Source organism: Rattus rattus, chromosome 8 (assembly GCF_011064425.1).
Source record: "Rattus rattus isolate New Zealand chromosome 8, Rrattus_CSIRO_v1, whole genome shotgun sequence".
In the NCBI taxonomy this organism is placed as follows: Eukaryota; Metazoa; Chordata; class Mammalia; order Rodentia; family Muridae; genus Rattus; species Rattus rattus.
In genome coordinates, this window is record NC_046161.1 from 39,388,474 (window position 1) to 39,413,083 (window position 24,610).

General features: G+C 45.1%; 1 protein-coding gene and 1 non-coding gene across 2 annotated transcripts in view; one reads left to right on the forward strand and one right to left on the reverse strand.

Annotated features, from left to right (window-relative positions):
- Kmt2a (lysine methyltransferase 2A) overlaps nt 1-24,610 on the reverse strand; it is a 79,783-nt gene that overhangs the window by 52,131 nt on the left and 3,042 nt on the right.
- LOC116908437 lies at nt 3,840-4,030 on the forward strand. Its single transcript, XR_004388965.1, has one exon. It is a non-coding gene; the product is annotated as a U2 spliceosomal RNA (small nuclear RNA).

Genomic DNA, 24,610 nt, shown 5'->3' on the forward strand with positions numbered 1-24,610 from the left:
TGTCACCCCCTAAGTGAAATATAATTGTAAAAATAATTAATGTAGAATTCACTACTCCTAGCCATAGCTATGGGTCATCTAACTATGAACTTCCAAGCACACTTTTACTATGAAACTCCCTGGATCATAAATATTTTATGTGTTTTATTTGCTGTGTATGGTGGCAAATGTCTTTAATCCCAGCACCCAAGATGCAGAAATAAATGAATTTCTATGTGTTTGAGGGCAGTCAGGACTACATAGTAAGGCCCTATCTTTGGAAAAAGAAAAAGAAAATCTACATAGTGAGAGTGCATTTCAAAAAGATTGGTTTATTTTTGTAGTGGTATTTATGAAGTAGTAAGAATACACTTCCCACAAGAGAACTCAGCCCAAAACAATATTACAGCTAATAATGTCACATATAAAAGCTAGTAAAGGCATTTAGAAAAGTACATGAATATCTGTGCTTAACGGAATTATGTAAGACTAGAGCAACTTTTCAAAGTGGTATTTCATCTACAGATCCTTTTAAAACCATTTACGCACATGTCCCAGCCAGAGCTATATTCCAGATGAAAAGTTGGAAAACACACAATTCTTGCTTCCAAGTAGTACCTAAGGCAAGGATGAGCAGGTGCAACCTCAGTTTTCCTCCCAAAGACAAAAGTTTTGTTAACACGAGAACAAAATATGACTTAACTCATAGCCCAGAGTAAAAAATATGCTTATATCTGGGAACAGCTCATTCTCCCTCTTAAACATTAGAATCTGCAGGGTAAGAAATACTCAGCAGATTTCAAAATTCTCCCTAAGCATTGCCGACCCTCCTTACAACACAGCCTCTCCACGGGGCTGGAGCCTGGAGACCTGATCCTTTACAGCCATGGGCATGGCACAGTTCCTAAGCATGGGAACAGCCGTATGAAATATTGTTTGGACGATTAATAATTTCCTTTCCGGGGTTGGGGATTTAGCTCAGTGGTAGAGCGCTTGCCTAGCAAACGCAAGGCCCTGGGTTCGGTCCCCAGCTCCGAAAAAAAGAAAAAAAAATAATAATAATTTCCTTTCCCTATATCCAATTAAAGTGATTTTCTGTGTCTTTCTTAATGTTTCCCAATATACCAGAGTCTGGGGGGAGGGGGGAACCACCTACTTAGAATCCTTAACTTCTCAAGCTAAGGTGGAATGCCGCCAAAGTCACACTGAAAACATTTCTACTGTGGTGGGACGGAGCACGGCAGGGAGAGTAACTGCCTAGCGGCATGACCCGCAGCGCTGCGTTAGGACCAGGCGTGACTACACACTTCTGTATCTCGTCCCACTTCGAAGTGGGGCAGGAGGAGCCCCACTCCACGTATGACACTCAGTCCCTAACAAAAGCAACAGCACAACTCATAATACCAGAACTATGATACCAACCTCGACGGTCTTCCTAATACGTAAACCGTCATCACCAACCACCACAACACATCTCCGTCGGCCCTGACCTGAGACGGACAACCATGACTCACTCTCTGCTCCTGCTTGTTCCTGGGCACCTTACTTTATTAAGTAAGCGCTGTGCAACCCACCCATGCCCTTCAGTGACTGTTTCTCAGCATCTGTATCTAAAGTATCTGGAAACTCAAGTTCCTCCAATTACAAAATTAACTTTACGGAACCATTGAGCGAGCGAGAGAGATCAATGAATATAGTATCAAAATCACTCCTCGGAGCTGGAGAAATGGCTTGGAGGCTAAAAGCATGCAAGGGTCTTCCAGGGGACCCGAGTTCAATTCCCAGGTTCACATCCAGGCAGTTCACACTTGCCTGTGAACTCCGGCTTCGGGGAGCTCGAGGCCACAAGGCGTCCGTGGGCTCTCGAACTCACATGCACGCAACTGAAAACTAAACACGTAAATGAGAATCGTTCCTGAGGGGCTGGAGAGACGGCTCAGCGGTTAAGAATGACTGTGCTCTTCCAGAAGACCAGAGTTCAGTTCCTAGCACCCACATCAGGCAGTTCACAACTACCTGTAATAATCTTTAAAAAAAAAATCACCCTGACAAACTCTTTTTTGTGAGGTAGTTTTTTCCAGGCGCCTAAGCTGGCATCGTTATACATGGTTCAATCTGAAGAGGAGGCCACAAGAGATCAAAGAGCCTAAAGTGCCCAGGAGGCAGGCTGTATACCCTGGCAGCTACGCTTTAAAAAGAGTAACGCCTCCCCTGTGGGAATTTATTCCTGTTAGCTATCACTTCTGTTGGCACGATTCCCTCTGAGTCTCTTGCTACTTGCTATAAAACACCAAGGTTTTGTGTTGTATTTTAAAGACTCACGCTCATAATTACTAGTGCTTAATTAGATGGGAATTTTTCTTTTCCCTAGACGGGGCCTTTGCTATGAAACCCAGATTGGCCTCAAACTCATGATCCCTCTGCCTGAGCTTCCGGTGTGCTAGGATTACAGGTGTGGGCCACCGCGACTGCTTAGCCGAAGGGATTTCTTTTTTAATGTGTTTACTGGGGGTGATGAGCTGGCTTAACTGGTAAAGGTATTTATGGCCAAGTTCGATGGCCTCCCTTTGATCCCCAGGACTCACGGTAAAACGAGAGAGCTGACCTGAAGGTTGTCCCCCGATCCCTGTATGTGTACATACGATACAAGACATCACACACATATAAGGTATCACACACATTCACACAGTAACTTTTTTTTTTTTTAAAGAATCCTTAGGGGCCAGGGGCTGAAGACAGTATAAGACAGTATAGCTCAGTGGTAGAGCACATGTTTGGCATATACCATGTTCTGGGTTTAATCCCCCAACATAAACAAATGAAATAACATATACATGGAACGCACAGGGACCGAGTTAGGCCATAACGAGATATCGGTTTACAGCTATTAGAGAGGCCAGTATGACTGCAAGTGTTGGTGAGGAGGGAAGAAAACTGAGACTCTGTGCAGAGAAGGTGGAGTGTAAACCAGAATAGCTATTTTAAAAAAAAAATAGTACGGCTGTGCTTCAGAAAACCGGAGAACGATCCGTGAAACCCTCCCGTCCTAAATGGACTGCACAGAGAAGGAAGCAGGTTGATGTGCTAAACAAGTCTGTGCACCTCAGGCCCACGTCCGCTCTCGCCTCATTAGCGTATGATTAGGGAAAACAGGGCTGGTATCTACTGTCTGCCTTTAAAAGGTAGGAAATTTGGCCATTCTCGGCGACACTGCACACGGTAAGCCAGACACTGAAATTTAAGCAGTCTGACCACTCGCTCACACGTGGCGTCTAAAGGGGGAACAGGAAAGTGATCCGAAGAGAAGGAGGTGGGGGGAGGCTGCCCAAGAGACAGCCACGATTTCAGCTCTACTGGGGGATGAGTTTTAGTGATGACCTACAGTGCGGAAGGGTGGCTGCAGTGATAACAGAGGATGTATTTAAACACTGCCAAAAAGAGGCCGAAGCGGGCTGGAGAGATGGTGCAGGAGCAAGGAGAGAATTGGCTGCTCTTGAATAGGACCCAAGTTCAATTCTCAGCACCCACATGGCAGCTCAGAGCCACTCGTTTTAGAGGATCTAACACCGGTCCTAGTCACACGTGTGGTTCACATGCATGCATGTAGGCAAAACACCCGTACACATGAGAGAGAAGTAAGGGGGGCTGGAGAGGTGGCTCAGTGGTTAAGAGCACTGACTGCTCTTCCAGAGTTCAATTCCCAGCAAACACATGGTGGTTCACCACCATCTGTAATGAGATCTGATGCCCTCTTCTGGGGTGTTTGAAGACAGCTACAATGTACTTATATATAATAAATAAATAAATCTTTAAAAAAAAAAGAAAGAGAAGTAAAATTCAAACATAAGAACTGCTTAAAAATCGCTTCTTGGCCTTTTGGCTAAGATCAAGTGTAGTATCTGTTCTTATCAGTTTAATATCTGATACGTCTTCTATCCGAGGACAATATATTAAATGGATTTTTGGAACTAGGAGTTGGAATAGGAGCTTGCTCCGTCCACTCCACGCATCGACCTGGTATTGCAGTACCTCCAGGAATGGTGCACCCCCTCGGGGGATTAAAAAAAAAAAAGAACTGCTTAAAAAAACATAGTTTTTAACAGTGACACCATAAAGACTGAGATGCTAATGAATGCATTACTCAGCCTGATGAACTCTTCCACATGCACACCTGTAATCCCAGTGACAGGGAAGCAGATCTCTGGGGCTCACAGGCCAGCCAGTCTGGCCCAGTTGATAAGCTTCAGACCAACGAGAGAAGCGTCTCAAAGGAAGTATATGATGTTTATGATGACGACACTGGGAGGTGTGCGTTTCGGGGGGCTGAGACAGAATGTAGTAGGGTGCTTAGTAGCACAAATAAGGCACAAGGTCTTGGATTCAATTTCCAGAATTTCAAAGAAAGCAATGTTTTGGGTTTTTTGGTTTTTTTTTTAAATCTTAAAAAAAAAAAGCACAGGGATGTTTGGTGTGAGGACCCATGTTTGCCTGTACTCAGAAGGCAGAGGGTCACTGAAAGTTCAAGTCAGTCTGGTGTACACAGTGGAACTACATCTAACACCCCACCCTCCAAACAGACAGACAGACAGACAGACAAAGAAATGCAGGTTGGGAGACAAACTAAACCAATTCATTCTATGACAACATGAGTGTGTGGCTGCAGAGATGGCTCAGAGGTTGCATTTGCTGCTCTTGCAGAGGACTGGGGGTTCAGCTCCCAGTGCCCACATGAAGACTTAAACTGTCTGTAACTCCAGTTGTAGGGGATCCAACACCCTCTTCTGATCACACACACACACACACACACACACACACACACACACACACACAATCTCTATATAGGTAAAGGGATGAGCAGAGATAGAAGACATCTTCAAGCAGGGTGTGGTATGGTGGTACAGGTTTAAAAGCCCAGCTTTCGGCCTCTGCAACTCTGCAGTGAGACCCTGCAGAAAGAGGGAGGAGGGGATATCTAAGTACAGTAACAGGATGCAATGCACAGGAGACTCTGGGAGGACCGAATGTGGCAGCACTGCATGAAGTCATCCAGCCAGGTAAGACAAACGGTCAGGAAAGCCACTGCACGCACTCGGATGAGACTCGCTCACCTTTGGATGATGATAAAGCTCTCGGGTGAGACCAAGTGCTTTGCTGGTCCAGCAAATATCAACCAAAGCACGGAGGCAAAGAGAGTGTGAAGGTGGGGAGGTGGGAAGCAGATCACAGTGTCTGACAGGACTTCAAGTGTCTAGCACACGTGATCGCATCTTAAAGGCTCTGCAGGTCGGAGTTTCTCCAGGCAGGGCGGCACACACCTGAAATCCCAGCACTCTGTAATCTCAACATTTTGGAAAGAACTCAAGAGTATGAGGCCTGCTTGAACTACCCAAGGAAACCTGGATTGTTTTTTCCTTCCTGTAACTGTCTACAACTAAATATTAAAACATCACTGAAAAAAGCCTTATCCATATCCCTGTGTTTAAACAAACCAACAGGGAAAAAAAAGTCTTTCTATCATTTAAGCTCATAGCCTGTGAATGACATTTGAGCTGCGTGTGCATGGAAAACATATTCACCCTCCCACTATGTAAACTGCATAGCAATCTTTAGACTGTGGTGGTTTAAACAAGAATGGCCCCCACATGCTCGCACACTTGAATGCTGAGCCATCAGGAAGCGGCACGACTTGAGAAGGATTAGAAGGATGAGGAGGTGTGGCCTTGTTGAAGGTGCGTCACTAGGGGCAAGCTTTGAGGATTCAAAGGCCCACGCCAGGCTGTCTTTTTCTTTCTTGGCAATCAGATCCGGCTGCAGCTCTCACTACTGCTCCAGTGCCACGAGTGCCGACATCCTCCTACCACGCCCCTCACCGTAGTAATGGACCAAGCCTCTGAAACTGTAAACAAGCCCCCAGTTAAATGCTTTCTTTTTTAAGCGCTGCCTTGGCAATGGTGTCTCTTCACAACAGCAGAGTGACTAAGACAGAGACACAGTGGTAAGTAAGCTGCCCACCTTCCGATAAGCTAGACAAAGTCCCTGCACCTGTCCATTCTATCTTACATTATTATTCTATTTATTTAACCTGTTTTTTCCCTTTTATTTCATGTAGCCCAGGCTAGGATTCTGGGTGTGTATAATATTATATACTCTGACATTGCTTACAGAGCCAGTGACTACAGTGGCAGAGGGTTGGGAAAAATTGACAGAGTCCACAAATATTTTATAGCATTCTTATTTTATTTTAAATTTTTTTATGTATGTGTCTGAGGGGTACCCACAGAGGCAAGATGAGGGCATCAGATCCCCTAGAGCTGGAGTTGTAGGTGGTTGTGAGTCATCAGACATGGGTGCTAGGATCAGAACTCATGAGCAGCATGTGCTCTTAACCACCAAATCTTTCCAACCTGACCTTCGGTTTTGATATGGGGGTTGTTAATGGGGGAGAAAGGACTGCAGGTGCCTGGCTCGGGCTGATTGGTTTGTGGGGATAGTTACTAAAATTGGGAGTACAGAACAAAGAATGACTTTCCGGAATAGGAGGCAGAACACCTCGGACATTTGAGTTAGTAATGTTTTTCCATGTCTACTGGAAACAATGGCCCGGAGAAAACATATCTGAGTCGACGAATATGGAAGTATTAGATCGACTTACCAGGGAAAGAACATAAAGGAAAAAAGGAAGGTTGGTAAACAGAATGCCAAGGAAATGGGTACACCAAGCTTTGCGTGGCAACAGGGGAAACCGAGGACATGGGACACTCGGGGAAAGCACCTGTCAAGGAGCGGTCTGGTCAGCCAAGACTCACGTTGTACAGCGGGAGAGCAAGGCTGATGTCTATGTAGTATGCAGGCAGGAGGAATGGGGCTGGAGGCTGCAGCTCACTGAGATTGCTTGCTTAGCATGCTGGAAGCTCGGTGTGATTCCCCAGCAACACACATACACAGTGGGAAAACAGAAATGAATGAAGATTACTTCTGAAAATCTCGGTTACGTGAGGAAAGGCCAGTAAGGAACGGGGAAGGAAAGGGACATCATGGGATGCAATTTTTGAGGTCAACTGTGTTTGTTCACCAATAGAGAGCATAACGGAAGAAATAACTGAAAAAATCGTAAAAAGCAGAGGTAATGAGTGGGAAAGGGATGAGGTGGGGGTGGGGCAGGTGCTTTGGGGAGGCAATGACACGGAGGGGCTGTCTTGGGAGGAGAGGAAGGATGAGCATGGACTTGGTTGCAAAAGGTTACAGGTCAGAGCAGAGGCTAGAAAGCCCTCGGAAACACAGGCATGGGTAACTGACTGCACCACGAGAAACGACATGTTTCTTCAGATTGTCAGGGAGGTTCACAACCACTACGTTTTTAAAAGTTTGGCCCTGGCAGGACACAGTGGCATGTGACTGGAAGAAGCATGCTTGACTACATATCGAGTTCAAGAACACCCAGCCCTGAAGGAAACACATTATGAAACGGTAACAGGCCGCAGCACAGAATTAAGGGAGAAAGAGAACACCAAGTGCAGGAATGAACAGAAGCTGGTCGGTTAGACAGAAGCCTCCCCGGCAGGACAGAGAGAAAAGACAAACACCCATCCGCACAAGACAGGAGTGAAAACAAGACAGCAACGATGCTCCACAGTGAACTACAGCAGGAAGGAGACTAAGAAAGGAGAGCGGCCGGCAGCCATGACTCGAATGTGACCAGCGGGCATTCACTCAGAAAGTGGCCCCTGAGGGCTGCCAGGCACTGTCTAACCCTGAAGACACACAGGCGCTGCTGCAGTTTGCTTCTCTTTGCTCTGATAAAACAACTTGGGGAAGAAAGAGTTCATTTGGTTTACAGGTTACAGTCCTCCATCAAGAGAAGCTGAGACGGGAACTGACGCAGAGACCGTGGCGGCATGCTTCTCACTGACTTACTCAGTACCTTTCCTATATACAGTCCAAACCCATCCACCTAGGCTAACAGTGCCCACAGTGGTCCAGGCCCTCCGACATCATTTAGCAATTACAGGCCATGCCTACAGGCCAATCTGATGGAGGCACTTCCGCAAATGAGGTTTTCTTTTTCCAGGTTACTAGTTTGTGTCACGTTGACAAATACTAACTAGTACTGATGGGAAATGCCCTAGTTTGCTTCCTATTGCTGTAATAAACACCTAAACCAAGAGCAACTTGGAGAGGAAAAAGTTTATTTGGCTTACAATGCCCTCCATGAGGGCTAAAGTTCAAATCCTGGACACCCACATAAAAGCCCAGTGTGGCAGTATGTATCTATAACCTCAGTGGGAGTAGAGACAGGCAGATCCCAGGGGTTTGCTGTCCAGTCAGGCTAGAGAAAAAGCAAATTCTGGGTTCCATGCAAGTCCCTGTATTAAAAAAAAAAAAAAAAAAACATGGTAGTGGGCTGGAGAGGTAGCTCAGAGGTTAAGAGAACTGACTGCTCTTCCAGAGGTCCAAGTTCAATTCCACAAGTTCAATTCCAAGTTCAAGCCACATGGTAGATTACAATCATTTGTAATCAGATCCGATGCTGTGTTTGGTGTGTCTGAAGACAGCGACAGTGTACTCACATACATAAAATAAATAAACAATTCTTAAAAAAACAAAACAAACTCTGGTGGAGAATAGTAGAGGAAATACCACAGTTGACCTTTAGCTCCCATAGAGTTGACCTTTAGCCCCCAAAGTTGAACCTTAGCCCCCACACAGTTGACCCCTAGCCTCCACAGTTGACCCTTAGCACCCCCACAGTTGACTCCTAGCCCCCACAGTTGACCCCTAACCCCACAGTTGACCCCTAACCCTTCCCAGTTGACCCCCTAGTATCCACAGTTGACCCTACCCCCTACAGTTGACCCCCCAGTATCCACAGTTGACCCTAGCCCCTACACAGTTGACCCCCCAGTATCCACAGTTGACCCCTAGCCACACAGTTGATTCCTAGCTCCCACACAGTTGACCCCTAGCCTCCACAATTGACCCTTAGCACCCCAACAGTTGACTCCTAGCCCCCACACAGTTGACCCCAGCCTCCACAGTTGACTCTTAGCACCCCTATAGTTGACTCCTAACCTCCACACAGTTGACGCCTAGCCCCACACAGTTGACCCCTAGCACCACACAGTTGACTCCTAGCCCCACACAGTTGACCCCTAGTAGCCACAGCTGACCCTCAGCCCCCACATGTACATACAAGCATACATGCACACACATAATACAAATATACAAAAGAAAAAAGTTGTATTAAATATTTTGAGGTTTGTTTTTTTGAGTCAGGATCTCAATACTAAGTCCAGGCAATCCCCCGGTCTCATGTGGCTTTTTTGTTCTGTTGAGAGAAGTCTTACTTTGCAGCCCCATGCTGACTATGTAGCCCAAGCTGGTCTCAAACTCACAATAATCTTCCTGTCTCAGCCTCCTGAGTGCTGGAATTACAGGTGTGAACCACCAGTAAATAAACTTTTACTGTTTATGCATTGTCTGCTGTTTGTCTACTACAAACAGAGCATCTGGCATTCGCTGAGACAAATGTGCTGAATGGGCCTAAATGAGGAAAAGCTAGACACAAAGGCCTTGATGGCACAGACAGATCAACAGGTGCCAAAGTCTAGAGACGAGCAGCAAACACAGCGTGGCATCCAGAGGCAGAAAGAATGAGAGGAGGTGAAGAAAAGCACGCTGGGCCAGAGGCCATGTGCCCACCTCTGGCCACAGTTGGAGAATTTCAGTTCATTCTATCCATGCAGACACTGCAGGTTTAACGTGAAGTAACATATTTGATACTGGAATCCATAAATCCACAATTGCTGTGTGAAGATCAAACTCGGGTGAGGGAAGAGTAGCAGTGAGGAGATGAGAAAAGGTGGTCCAGGTGAGAAGATACAAGGAAGGTCTGGGGTCTGGCGAGAGAAGCTGGGAGTTGGGATATGTTTTGGACGTAGTATAGAGAATTTACTGAACTTAGGTTCGGGACAAGAACGAAGAGAAATAAAGTACACCTCTTAAGGAGTTTTAGACCTGAGCAGATGACTATGTGAAGACTCAACCCAAAACAGAATGGAAATAGCAAAGACTGGGGGGAGGGAGGGGAGAACTTGCGGGAGATGCTTGGTGTGAAATCCCTACTGGATTTCAGATGCCTAACTACTTCCTCGCCTGAAGGCCAGGAGCAGTGGCACCTTACAGAGGGTCATGGAGATTATATTTGAAAACAAAGGTGAGGGGTCACAATATAGCCTGGCCCACAATAAACACTCAGTAAATGTTAGCCAAGTTATTATTATTAACTAAATAAAAATGTCAAATATGCACTTGGTTATAAAATTGGGAACTCCACAAAGTAGCCAATATTGAAGACTAAATTTTTTCAAAAGATTTATTTATTTTATGCATATTTTATTTATTATTTTATGTACACACACTGTCACTGTTTTCAGACACACCAGAAGAGGGCATCTGATCCCATTACGGATGGTTGTGAGCCACCATGTGGTTGCTGGGAATTGAACTCAGGACCTCTGGAAGAGCAGTCAGTGCTCTTAACCGCTGAGCCATCTCTCCAGTCCTAAATTTTATGCAGTAGTCCTCAGCATACAGAGGAGACATGGGGAGAGAAGGCAGCACAAGGTGGGCTCCTGGGTGCTTCACAGCCAGCAGACTCAGTGCGGACAGAGCCATGCTGAACACTGAGAATTAGCAGCTGATGCGCAGTGTCAGAGCCCAGGGAAAAGTGAAGGGGTAGCTCAAACACTGCGGGCGGAAGGGTTTAATCAGACAAGCACTGAGACTCATCTATTCACAGACCCTGGGGGACCTTGAGAAAGGCTGGGTCTTGGGGATAAAACCCAACTGCAGTCGTTGACGGGGCCTGAGGAAGCGGCAGCTGGGCAGCTACAGCACCTTAGAGTTCTGTTGTAAAAGGGACGAAAACATGGTGGTACCAGGAGGAGGACACGGCAGAGGGTGGTGTCAAAGGAGGGCTGCATTCAGACGGATGGTTTCACACTGCTGCGGGTTGAGAAACTGCCTGTGTGAGCGAGGGGCTGACGAGGAGCAACACTGAGTAGAGGAGAAGAGCCAGATTCCAGTGCTCAAGGGGAAAATGGCTCTACCCAGGAAGGAGGACTTTGTTAGAGAACGTGGAGCATGCGTATTGCCAACTTCCCTTACACTGAAAAGGGAATCAAATGCTTTGAGGATAGTTTTTAGGTTTCTCTATTTTTATGCCCAGTATAACAGTCAAATAAACTCAGAAACTGTTGTAATCCCAGTAAGTTGGAAGGCTGAAGCAGGAAGACAGGCAGGCCTAGGCAATCCAGGAACTCTGCCTCAGAGTGTGGGGTACATACAGCTAACCATGGAAGCAGGAGGACCAAGAAGAGTTCACTCTCCCGGTGCAGAGGTGCACGTCTTCAACCCCAGCACTCAGGAGGCATGGGCTAGGTGGGCCTACACAGAGTTCTGGGCCAGTCGGGGGTTACATGAGACTCTGTCTTTAAAACAAGAAAAACAAAACAAAACTAACAAACAAAATGGTTCAAAATAAAAAACAAATCAATAATTCAGTAGTTGAGTGTTTATCCAACTTGTATAAAACCCTGGGATCCTCAAATCCCCAAGCCATCAGTAAGTGACAAGTGCCAGAGTTTCAGCACTTGACAAGCTCCTCCCCCTTGGAGCTTATTATTGAAGTTCTTTACTGAAAACTCAGCTTAAAATATAACATGAATGCAAGAACTGAAGTAATTATAGCACTCTGCAAGATACTTTGGGAATTGACAATCTGAAGACTGAAGCTCTTAAAACCCATGTTAACAGAACTGTCCTTGGGAATAATTCCGTTACTAGTTTTCATAACGAGAGCCTTGCTTTCAAAAGAGAGAAGAAAAAAAAAGAAAGAAAAGAAATGTATATTCTCTGTGATGGCAGGTGCATCCAGGGGACAGTTGGCTGTCTGAATGCACCAGAGGGAGGAATGGACTGAAGCTCTTTTACATACGATCTCTGACTGCTGTTGGAAAAAAAAAACATTAACAGGGAAAGGTCACCCAGGATTAAAGGGTGCAAAGACTGTAACACACTGTTCTTCAGTAACAATAGGAGGCCACACTTTCAATATACAGAAAGGAACTCTAGCTTTCAAGCTTTTAATTCAGTTCTACCTAGCAACTGTCACCCCAGAGCCACAAACGCTATACAACCTTAACGGGAGGAGACAGTGCTCTTCAAACCCACTCCACGTCAGCAAGAGCAAGAAGCGAAGATGCCCAAGAGAGGCAAGCAAATGAGCCAGGTGAACTCTACCCATTCTGCTTCAGAAAGAGGAAGTCATAAAATAGCTCGTCTGTCTTTAAAAACAAAACAGTAGGATGCAAGCAGCAGCTAGACGGTCGGCCATTCAGATTCTTGGCTATGGCCCAAATTACTTTACAGAATCATTAAAAACAAGTAATCAAGGCTGAGCATGGGGCACGAGCCTGTAACCCCAGCACCTGAAGGCAGAGGCAAGGGAATCAGGAGTTCAAGGCCATCCTCAGTTACACAGCTAGTTCAAGGCTACGTGAGACCCTATCTCAGGAAAACAAGGAAATCGAGTACAAGTCCAGCCTCCCCAGTTTCCAAGTCTCAACTGGCTTATCCACTTAGTAAAGAAAAATAAATGAGCCCACGTAACAGGCACATTGCAGAAAATTGTCAAGAATCACAACCACGGGACTTAGTGTTCTCTCTCAGGGAACCAGATCTGTAGGCTGGACTATTAAACAAGCCCTAACTGCATGGTAAGGGGATTTGGCCCCTTACCACCTTGAAGCAGTTACCTTCATTTATGTCCCAATTCAAGTTTAGGTTTTTTTTTTCACCCCTCCCTTCCTCCCTCCTTCCTTCTTTTCTTTTTTCCTTCTGAGATAAAGGTCTTGGGATGTAGTCCTGGCTGGCCTGCTACTCTCTAAGTAGCAATTCTCTTGACTCACCCTCCCCAGTGCTGGGGCTGCAGGCGGAGCTGCTTGGCCCTCAGCTGCATGCTTTCACTGTAAGAGTTCAGTTCTCTCCTGGTTTGTTCTCATCAAGATGCAAAGTCAAGTTTCATCTTTCCTTTTAGGATTATGGGCTACTGAATGACCAATAGCAACTTGGGTATCACTGAGAAAGCCACAACTTCCTTCCCTCTAAAACAAACAGGGCCATCTCACCGCAAAGGCAATGTGAAGAGTAGCATGAACATCCCGTTTAGGAAGGCAACAGGGCTACCAAGGCCTCTATCAGTTCATTACCTTTTAGGACGTAATGGTCAAATAATATAGTTGGAGAACTCATGTTGTACTGATATTTGGAAGCTTGCTATGAAGTTCTGAGAAACCCATATTGGATGGCATTTACTACTTTTTAAAGAAAGTCCCTGGTATCTTAAAAATTGCTCTGGTACTGAATGGAGTCTCTCAAGAAGAATGCAATTGGGATGTATTGTGAATTTAAAAAAAAAAAAAAGATTATGAAGGAGGAGGAGGAAGAAAGAAAGGAAGGGAGGGAGGGAAGGAGGGAGGGAGGGAGGGAGGGAGGGAGGGAATAGACCAAGGGGTATTTCATGCCTTTGATCCTAGTACTTGGGAGGCAGAGGCAAGGAGATCTCTGTGAACACATGGCAGTCTGGTCTCAAAAACCAAACCAAACCAAGAAGAACAGAGAAAGTAAGAGGGAATTCCGTGTTTCTGTCTTCTCCCCTCTGCGAGTGCGGACCAGCATGGTTAGCAATTTACAAATGACTTCTGAGTTTGTTCTTCTCTCTAATGGCAGCAACCACACACCCAGGGAGTGGCCTGCCCTTGCTTTGGTGCCGCTCACAGGATTCCTGCTGCTTCTATAAACTGTACAAGCATAACTGGTTGAAGGGACTTGGTGAAACTTACAGAGAATAAATCAGTAGAAATTTACTGAAAAGAAAAAGGCATCGATACTCAATCCCCAGTACTAAATTAACAAATTCTAACAGTTTAACAGTGCAAGGGAGGCCTGGTGGTGGGAAGACGCCTGGTGTGAGTATGAATTCCGCCCAGAGTTTTAGTAATCTAGATGAATAATCCCAATTCACAGTTCTCAGTCTGACTGTACAGGAAATGTTTCTGTAACCCAACATATCTAAAAAGGTTTCATTCTGAGTGCTGCAAGCCCTCCACATGCTCAAAAGCCAAGGGTCACAAGAAGCAAAGTGATGTTAGACTGGAAGCAACTTGCAAGCATTGCTCCTTATGCAGGGGCTTCTGGAGCAGAAGACAGGCATAACCTCTCCAGGCAATTTCTTCATTCCTGTGTGAGGACCACGTCTACTTACTCCTGGCTCTTTTTGATGTCTAAGATTTGTCTTTTAGCTTCACTTTAAAAAGTTTTTATTCTCCTATAAAACCACTACAAAAACCATTATTCCATAAAGACATTTCTCTGGAAGCTTACTACAAAAATTAATTATCGTCATAAATTGACAATCCAAATCAAATACTCCTTGAAAAGCCGGTGAGGCCCTGGGATCCCTTGAGGAATATTAAAGTATATAAAACCCGATCCATGTCCTCAAGGAGCCGTATTTATTGATTCACAGGAAGGGGAGTAGAGAGAGAGGTCACTTTATACATATGTAGGCAGAACTGTATTTTTAAAATCTACCTCCAGAGAGGATTATTTTGATAACCTTTTTCCATCACTATGACAACCATCATTGGCAGCATGTTCTTTTTTCAACACCACCCACCCCCAATCAATTTAAACCTATTTTCTCTTATCCCAGTATCAGTGGAGCTAGTAGTCTTTGAAGAATTATAATTTATCTCTTAACCCTCCACTTGATTAGCCTTTCCTTACTGACTTCCAATTATGTCATCAGACTTTGAGTCTCCTCACAACCATCTCCAAGGTCTCCTCATCCTTTTACAGCTGAGGAACCTAGAAATGGAAACAATGTTCAAGCAAGGGGATGACCAGTGCCAAATGCTATCTAAATAAAAGATAGCGCCAACTAATCAGAAAACCCAACATCACTTCCAAACCCCTGCCTTGGAGTGCCTTTAAAACTAAGTCCTGCATGGGAGGCAGAGGCAGATGGGTCTCTGAACCCTCTCTCAAACAGTAACTAATAACGATTCATTAGCGAGTCCTGTGATGGTTCGTATGCTTCCCTCTGCCCTACTTGTGTGTACGCACACATATGTGGGGTGTGCACGCATGCATATACAGAGGACCAGGGGAGGACCCTTCGCTCTGCGTTATCACCTTGCACAGGGTCTCTCTCTGTACCTGGCTGGCTGGCCAGTGAGCTCCCAGGATTCACCTGTCCCTGCCCAGCCCAGTACTGGAGTTCCAGGCACACTCAGCCACTCCTGGCTCTTACATGGTGCTGAGCATCCAAACTCAGGACCTCACCCTTGTGTAGCAAACGCTCTTACCCATGGAGCTGTCTCCCCAGCCTATTATCATCATTTAAAAAAAAAGTCAGAATCATCTAGTTGCACACATTCTCCTAGTTCAGTAAATCCTGCAAAGTGTTCCTAAAAGTTCAATAAATACTCACTGGTCCACTTCACACAAAAAGTTACCACTGTAAAACAAGCAACGACTTAGAAACCAGCCGAGTCTTGAAAGGTAGTCGTAAATTATTGGGGCAAAGAGAGAAGAATTCACCAGCATCTATAATAAAAGGGAGCCTGGGCTAAGTAAGCTCTTTGAGGGTCAGGCACACAGTTCTTTAAAAGAAGACACTGAATTTCAACTCAGTAGCAGCATCTGTGAATGTTCCATGAGAGGGTTGCCATCCAGAGGTCTGCGCTGAGCCAGAGTTGAGTAAGTCAGAGACAGGTAAAGAAGTGAAGGTCTTGCAAGTGGCACCAAGGCAGGGCATAAAGACCAGACAGAACACGAACGGTACCCCCTGTGTGAAGTACATATATATAGCAAAGAAGTGAGAACGTGTACTAAGCAGATAAGGTATAGACATGCAAGCCAGGTGAACTACGAGGGGCCGAGGACGTAAAAGCGCCTGTTTGAGATGTCAAAGGCTTTAGAAAAACAGTAACAGAGTCCTATCTCCATCCAAGGAAAACACTGGCCATACTGTGTGCAATGAAAAGGCAGGGTGGCTAATTAGAACACCATAATGGTCCTCAGTAACAGACATAAGCTGGACCCTCAGGACTGAAGGGCAGGGCCAGACTGAGGAGACACTACGACCGCATAATGGACAGGACTCAGACACGCAGTGGGTGGGGGTGGGAAGAGAAAGGACTTTCACCCAGTGAGGAGTGGAGAGTGAACTCAGAGGTAGAGACACATCAGGGTTTGAATCTTAGGTCTGCCACCTCCTAGGTACATGACCTAAGGAAAACCATCGCCCGGACTGCAAAGCATGGCACCTGTGTGTTAGTGAGCATTTCCTTTTAAAACTTGGGTTCTATTTATTTTGTATGTGCGCGTGAACCTGTGTACATAAGTACAGGTGTGCGCGTACCATGGCGTATGTATGAAGAAGGTCAGAAGACAGCCTGCAGAAGTTGGTTCCTTCCGTGCACCATGTGCCTTGTAGGAATCAAACTCAGGTCATCAAGTTCAGTGTCTAACACCTTTGATCTACAGAGCCACCTCATTGGCCCCGAACGTGTTCTCACTTAAGAGAGGTACTGCCGGGCTGGAAAGATTAAAGATGGCTCAGTGGTTAAGAGCACTTGCTGCTCTTGCAGAGGATCTGAGTCTCTTCCCAGCACCAGCATGTTGCTAACTCCACATACTTCCTAACTCCAGCTCCAGGGCACCCCACCCACTCTTTTGGAAGGTACTGCAATGTACCCAGTGACCATACATACATGGAGGCAAAATATTCATACAAATAAAAAACCTTTTTTGATTTATTTTATATATAAATGTTTTGCCTGTATGTATGTACATAAGTACATATGCATGATCGAGCACCAGGCACATGTCTGATGCCTGACGAAGTTAGAAGAGGGTTCAGGTCCCATGGAACTGGAGTTGTGTATAAATGGTTGTGAAGCACCATGTGTGTACCTGGAATAGAACCCACATTTTCTACAAGAGCAGTAAGTCTCTAGTCCCGAAGTAAGAATAGTTCTAATAAAAGAGAGAGAAAGTTACTACAGAACTGTATATTTTCTTTTTTGTTTGTTTCAAGACAGGGTTTCTCTGTGTAGCTCTGGCTGTCCTGGAACTTGCTCTGTACACCAGGCTGGCCTTGAACTCACAGAGACCTGCCTGCCTCTGCCTCCCAAATGCTGGGGTTAAAGGGGTGCCAACACCGTCATCTGGCTTCTACTAATTATTTTAAAACTTTAACTAGATTTTTTACTGTTTGAAGTTATTATTTCTATTTCTCGAAAGCTTCAGTCCCCAGAACTTGTAACTTACAATTCAGCATCAATTCTATAATTAAACTGTTAATTGCACTGATATCTCTAGATCAAACAAGATGGATTCTGTCGATTGAAACTTGAGGATAAGTGTAAATAGTTATCAATTACAGACCAAAGGATCAGAACCAGGGAGGCAAAAGAGCAAGAAAGAAAAGAAACCTTTGCTTTTAGTTTTGGTTAAGCAACCATCACATGATTACATTAATAAAAAGATGAAGAGCATCAGCCATAGCCAGGCGCGGTGGTGCACACCTTTAGTTCCAGCACTTAGGAAGCAAAGGCAGACGGAACTCTGTGAGGCCAGCCTGGTCTACACAGTGAGTTCCAAGACAGCCTGGTCTACAGAGAGACAAGAAAATTAGTCATAAGGATCAAGGACAGCAACTCCTATGCAGCTGCCTGGGCCCGATGGTTCCACAACTAGAGCCAACCTTCCTTGTTCTCTTTCTCCCTCTCTGGGTCTCATCTCTGATTATGTTTTCCTTGGCTATCAACGAGACCTACTGTTACCAAGATGGGTCGTTGTCCTGTGGTTTGGTTCTACTTAGCTTACAGGTAACCTGAAACCCAAAGTAAAATCAGTAACATTCTGAAGTCAGGACACACAGGGCACTTGTCATGTCAGGGCTGGGGTCGACCACAGCACTCAAGATAGGTTTGTATGCGCGCGCGCGCACACACACACACACACACACACACACACACACACACAGACCACAGAGTAATAAAACAATCCAGTTATGATGAAAAGATCACAGCCGTCCTGTTGGTTCAATTTCTCATTCTAATAATAACTAGGGTTCCCTATGTGCTAAGCAAAGTGCTAAGTGCTTTGCATGCATGGTCTTAATTAAGTCTCACAATAAACACTCTTATGAAGCATGATTACCTCTGATTTGCAAATGAAGAAACTAAGTCATGAAGGAGTTAAACTCTACAAGGTCATTCAGCTAATACAGGGCTAAATTAAGATTTGAACCCAGGTCGTGTAAACCCGGGGCCCTGTTTTATCAACCCCCTAATCATTGTGCTCTATTATCTCACACTACTGTAGATTAGACTCTGAGATTTGCCATCCCCTTTGTAAAGGCATTTATATATGCACAAATAAAAACCTCCAGTCAGAGAGATTACAAAAGGATTTCCTCATTAACCAAGCTTAAAGAGATGTTATCCTCGAGATTTTACTGCTTATAATTACTGCTTATAATCTAGGGACAGTACTGCGTTTGATCTAAAAATTAGTCTGTTCTGATGCATGGACAAAAGCTAACATCAGGCACCTTATCAATATCTATTGCTCTAGGAGTGAGGTGTTTGTTATGAACGTGTGATTAACTTCTCGAGTTTTTAGAAGCAAGTCCAGAAGCGAGCCCAAAGAAAACATTCCCTCCAAAACCACTCCTCACAACTCATGTTCTCTCCCGTTTGCAGACAGAGCCACGGTTACTCTGCGGCAGTCAAATGAGAACGAGACTGTGCTGTTGCAGTGTATGGACAGTGAGGGGCAGAGCTCTCGGGCAGTACAGATGTTAGAAAAGGTTCACGGTGCTCCAACATCTCAACAGAACACAAAACCAGAAATGCATGAAAACAGATAAAATATAGGAGAGAAATTCCAACTCTGAAACAAACAGCAGGGAACTAAGCCCCACCCACTGGTACCTCATACAGTCTTGCCGCAGCAAGAATTAGAGGTAATACATCTGGGGAAATCCCTCCGGTCTCTTTGTCAAATAGAAAAACAACTACTCATTTCAATGAAGGGGGAATTTTCATGCGCTGTGCAGAAAACTGCCAACTAACTATTACATTGATACCACTGTTAAACTAAAATCTAATAGGGTGCTATAGTCTAAATTTAAAAAGTTAAACCAAGCCTGGCCTCCAGGAAGCGGAGTACTAACCCTACAGGGGAACTTGTCTCCAAGTCTACAACTGCCAAGTCAGGTCTTTAAAAGCAAACTTTAGGTAATGGCTTCAGCCTCATGGTGGCCTTCCCAGGAGGTGTGTAACCTGACAAGGTAAAAAACTCATTGAAATATTTAACAGTGGTGGTATGGATTTCTTTGGATAGGTCAAGAAAAGCAACTCATTTCTCTTAAAACATAAAGAACCATTTTATGGGAAGTCATTCATTCTCTCAGTTCTAGTGTCTGAGTCTTTCCTCAGGGCCTTCTGAGAGACCTTACTGAAGGGGAAAACGAAAGGCTAACAAAGGGCCCCCTTTCTCTCCCTATTCCCAGTACCTCATCAACCTCAGCCACAGGGCCAGTAGCATCCACACTGTCATAAATGCCAGCAATTAGAGAATTAGGCCATAAAACCACCCACTCAGGTATAAGGGCACAGGCCTGAAGCTTATTTAAAGCATGCCATAAAAGAGCCCTCATGTGAGTCCTCTCTCAGGCTTCACCACTAAGAAAGGACAGTAACAGCAACAACAAAATGGCCCTCTCTGTACCCTTGCAGTGATGTGTGCAGTGAGGTGTTCAGCAATGGGCCCAGGTGAAGGCTTAAGATCCCTTTGTGACTCTCCACAAAGATTTCCCATGTCCTCTAGCGCACCACATGAGATCTGTGAACGGGCGGGCTACACTTTGAGCACCAGTATAGTAGAAACCAAAGCTGAGTTATCTTTTACAGAAATTACTCCATCTTATTCTGAAAACTCTTCTGGAAGTTCAGCTAGTTCCTGACCTCAAGAAATACTGGCACCTACAATTAGCAAGCAATTTTAGTGGAAAAAAAAATAGTTCAGGGTCCATAAGCTGGATCACAGCGGGTAAAGGCATTTGTGCCAAATCTGACAAACTGAGTTTGATCCCTGGGCCCCACATGATGAAAGGAATCAAGTTCTACAAGCTATCCTCTGACCTCCTTATAAATGCTAAAACATGTATACACGTACATTCGTATGGGCTCTCGCGTGCATATACAATAAATATAATTTTAAAAAAGCTAGTTCTGGCTCGGTGGCTTAGCTGGTTAAAGCGCCTGTCTAGTAAAAAAGCTAACTCCAATACCAAAGCTATTTCATTCAATCTGTTTCCAAAACCTGGTACAATTTGGGGGTCAATCAATAATTTCATTTTATTATTTAACCTTACAACCTAGCAGCCCACAAAAATCATAGGTCTCTGATTTAATCCATGATCAAACTTAATTTCTCAGGTTTCATGAGCCCATCTTGATGAGGCAGACCGGAGCAAGCACTTTATGCCAGCGAACTCTTTAGCATCCACTTCCTACTTGTGCCTAGAGGGTTAAGAATCTGGTTGAAGTGTAGGTGCATCGTGCCAGACTCATTAGTAATTTAACCTGTCTTAATCCCAGAAAATGACATGCAAAGAGTCCATCACAGCAATCCTCAGGGAGGTTCCTACTACTACAGTGACAGCCACAAAGCTCCCCCTTCCCCAAAACCCAGGCCACCAGGCTCTCTCCACCTTGGTAGAAGAATGGAGACAAGATATTCACAAAAGGCCCGATTGAAGGCCTTCAGTTAAGTGCTAGAAGGGAGGTGAAGCTCTGTGCCAGCAGTAGAGGAATGTGGGCAGGCACAAAGAGATCTTAATTAGGAGACCTACAATTAAAACACAGTGAGTCTCCAAAAGAGACAGAGGCGTTGCAGTCTGTCACGCCTCCGAGCAGGCGAGAGCACTGCTGCCACCCCCTCTAGCCAGAGTAAGGGAGGCAACTGGCTGTCACGGGCTGCACAGCTGCTCGCTGGAAGGACAGCTCCAAGGTGAGCAGAGATGAGAAATGTGGCCCAAATGGGAGCATTTTCTCCTAACTTCAAATCAGAAGGGAGCTCACTGTTGTGAACCATTTCCTCCAGGAGCATGTGCCTTGAGATGCTTAATTGGGAAAGAAGGGTGGAGACATAGTACACTGCTGGGGGGGGCAGAGAGAGAGAGAGAGAGAGAGAGAGAGAGAGAGAGAGAGAGAGAGAGAGAGCGCACTAGCTTAAGACGGAATTCTTAATATCCACTTCAGAACTTTCTAACAACTAACTCAAAGGAGATATTATTGTTCTGGATTTATAGATACTCTGATGAGCTGGAGTCCTTTTTTCATTTAAAAGCTTATACACTTAAAAATGTATATACCATCCAGACCAAAAATAGTTTCCGTTTAGGAAAGAAAATTCCAGCCATGAAAACAAATCCAGCCAAACAAGGAGATAACACCGGGGTTCTACAGGTACTCAGCATTTTATTTCAGAGCTGATCTCCAAGTCAGACACAGTGGTGTCTGTCGTCCGAGTAACTTCAGAGGCAAAGGCAGGACCGCTTGAGCCTAGAGTTCAAGGTCACCATGAGCAACATAGCTACAGCCTAACACGATGACTCTCCATGTCTGTTGTCAATGTCAGCAAAACACATTTCCATACACTGATAACTTTCCCCTAATAATAATGATCGTGAGATGGGCGAGCGTGCAGTCTGATACTAAAAGGCACCAAAGAATCTCACTTACTCTGGTTCTTGAAATAAACTCAGAATAAGAAATTCTGGTCAGGGTGTGGGGACGCATGCCCGTGATGTCACTCGGGGGATGCCAAGGCAGGAAGACTGACACATCCAAGACTAGTCTGGTCTTCGTAGGGCATTCCACAACAACCAAGGACTACAGGGCAAGAACGGGACTTGATGATGATGACGACGACCACAAGAAAGAAGAGGAAGAGGACAAAGAACAAGAACAAGAAGAAGGAGAGTAAAATAATGGAATAGAAAGGTTTGTGAGCAGAAAATGGAACAGAAAGAGTTGTGAGTACAATAAATTTATAGATCAGAAGTTTAGGGTAAAAGTGGACTTCCCAGTTGGACATGGTGGCACAATGCCTTTGATCCAAGCACTCAGGAAATGCCGAATGTCAGATCTCCACAAACTCAAGGCCAGCCTAGTCTACACTGTAAGACCCTAACTCAGAAACAAGCAAATAAGACATAAGAACTGCTCAGTGTGTCCTAACAGACAGTGGTTGGGTGGCAGGGGCTGGAGTGAGTAAGAAAAAAAAAAAATCACAGACCCTCCCCAGTTGCCTTCCAGCTAGAACCACCCTCTTTTCTAAGCCCAATTTAAAAGCCTGCCCCAGACCACAGGGATGTCACTGAGACTTTGAATGAATACAAATATGCACCAATGTTGTAATTCAGTCTTAATATCACATATAATTAAAGTGTGCAGCGTTGGGATCAAGAGAAAACCGCCGTTAACGTGAGGAGAGGTGATAGGAAAGGCACATGAAATCAATGAGGATTGCTGGCTGCTAAAAGATTTCTGAAGCGTTATGTCAAGGTAGCACAGACTCTAGTCAACAGAAGATGCTGCCTGGATGTGTTTATTCAGATGGACCTGAGACAGCTGCTGCTGACACCTTGAAGATTATGGAAAGGAAGCACAGGACTCAGACCTTGTGATATCCTACAGGTAAGGCTTCAGGTCCACTTCCTAACACACCCAGGACACCAAACATCTATGTATTTTGGGAAAAAAAAAAAACAAAAAAACAAAAAACCCTCATCATAACAGAATGGAGTCCCAAGGACTCACATGTTGTTGTTACCAGAGGGATTTCTATCCAAGGAGAGCAAAGAGCCAATGGCAACGGAGGACAGGTCTCCTGTGGACAACTCGGTTCCTACAGGGGGATCTGGAAGTGCCATCACACGGCTTTAGAACCTCGCTTTGATTACGTGCAACTCCAAGTCATCATTCACATAGAGTAAACCGCAATTCAAAGAGGTCAGAATCCATCTGGGTCCCTTAACCATTTCAAGAGGCCAGAGGAGACTTCCTAAGAAGCGTGAATAAGTTCTAAGAGGCAACCTTTAGGATCCTGTAAGCGTATCGGCCTGCAGAAAGCCCCGTGGAACTCTATCGCCAATGTGTAAGACTATGTCACGGAATGTTCGGCTTCTCTGCTGAAAGCCACCCTGGTTCACCATGAATAACACGTAACTCTCAGCCTGTGCTAGACAGCCTCAAGCTACCATCTAGAAAGCTTACCGACAGCTCATTCAAGCCCAGGTTGGGAGAAAAATAGTAGCACTGGAATCTGACGAAAGGAGTCAATCACTCTCCTCACAAGGCACAAATTTTAAAGAGAACACCTCCCTGTTATATTCCATCTCATTGGCAGTAGCTGAAACTCCTCAACGAGCTTTACACCACAATTACCAGTAAGGCGAAATAAAGAGCTAGCTCACAGCCCTCTCGTGACACGGACAGGTAAGGCACTGCTGGTACCTGACTAAAACTTTACTGATACTTGGTCAAAGACCACAGATAGATAGAATCCCAGACATTAGGTCCCTGAATCCAGGTGTCTCTCTCTCTCTCTCTCTCTCTCTCTCTCTCTCTCTCTCTCTCTAACCAGTCTCTGGAAAAGTTAATGACTGGAAGCCGCTGACTTTGCTTTTGAATGTGTGATGAGAACATTTAGAACTTGAACACATGGTCCTTCAATACAAGATGCACAAGCATGCCAAGCGACAGAACGCGCCGGCTCAGGGATCCCCTTAAAGCAGACCAACTTCCCCTAATAGACTTTCTTATTTTACTCAAGCGTACACAGGACTAGAATTCTACATATAACCAGTCTAGTCTCAATTCCGAAAATAGGCAGCTGAATGATATGTCAATGTAAGGTGGTGTTTGGTTTTGCTGCTGTACCTTAAAAAAAAAAAAAAGGGCAAAAATCAACTCACAGGTAAGCACCAACTCCATGCAAGTAACCTGAACTTCGGCTCAGCCTTTTTGTCATATATGAGGCCTTGGGTTCTCCAACTACCTGGGATCTGTGTCATTAGCTCAAAGAATACAGAATTGGCCTTTCAAAATAGTAATAATAATAATAATCTACGGCAACCAATAAATACTCGCAAACAACCCTGTTTACTGAAGCTGCCTTCTGAAGGCTGGGAAAAGGGGGTGGAGACAGAGCAAGGGAGGCAGGGAAAGAGGATGCTGCAGCTACATAGCAAGGAACACGCCCCCATCATGTCCTCCTTGCTGTCAGAGGCGGTTGTTGTCAGCCTCCTGAGCCCGCTGCCTTAGAAACAATTTTTAAAAGGAGGCTGGAAAACTAAAAACTTGGGGAAGGTGGGGGGTGGGGGAAGACCAGCTCCTTGAAAGGAGAGGCAGGGAGCCCTAGGATCTCCTCCCTCCAGAAGCCTTTGCTAAATCTAAAGGGGTGCGGGACATAATGCGCCACAAGG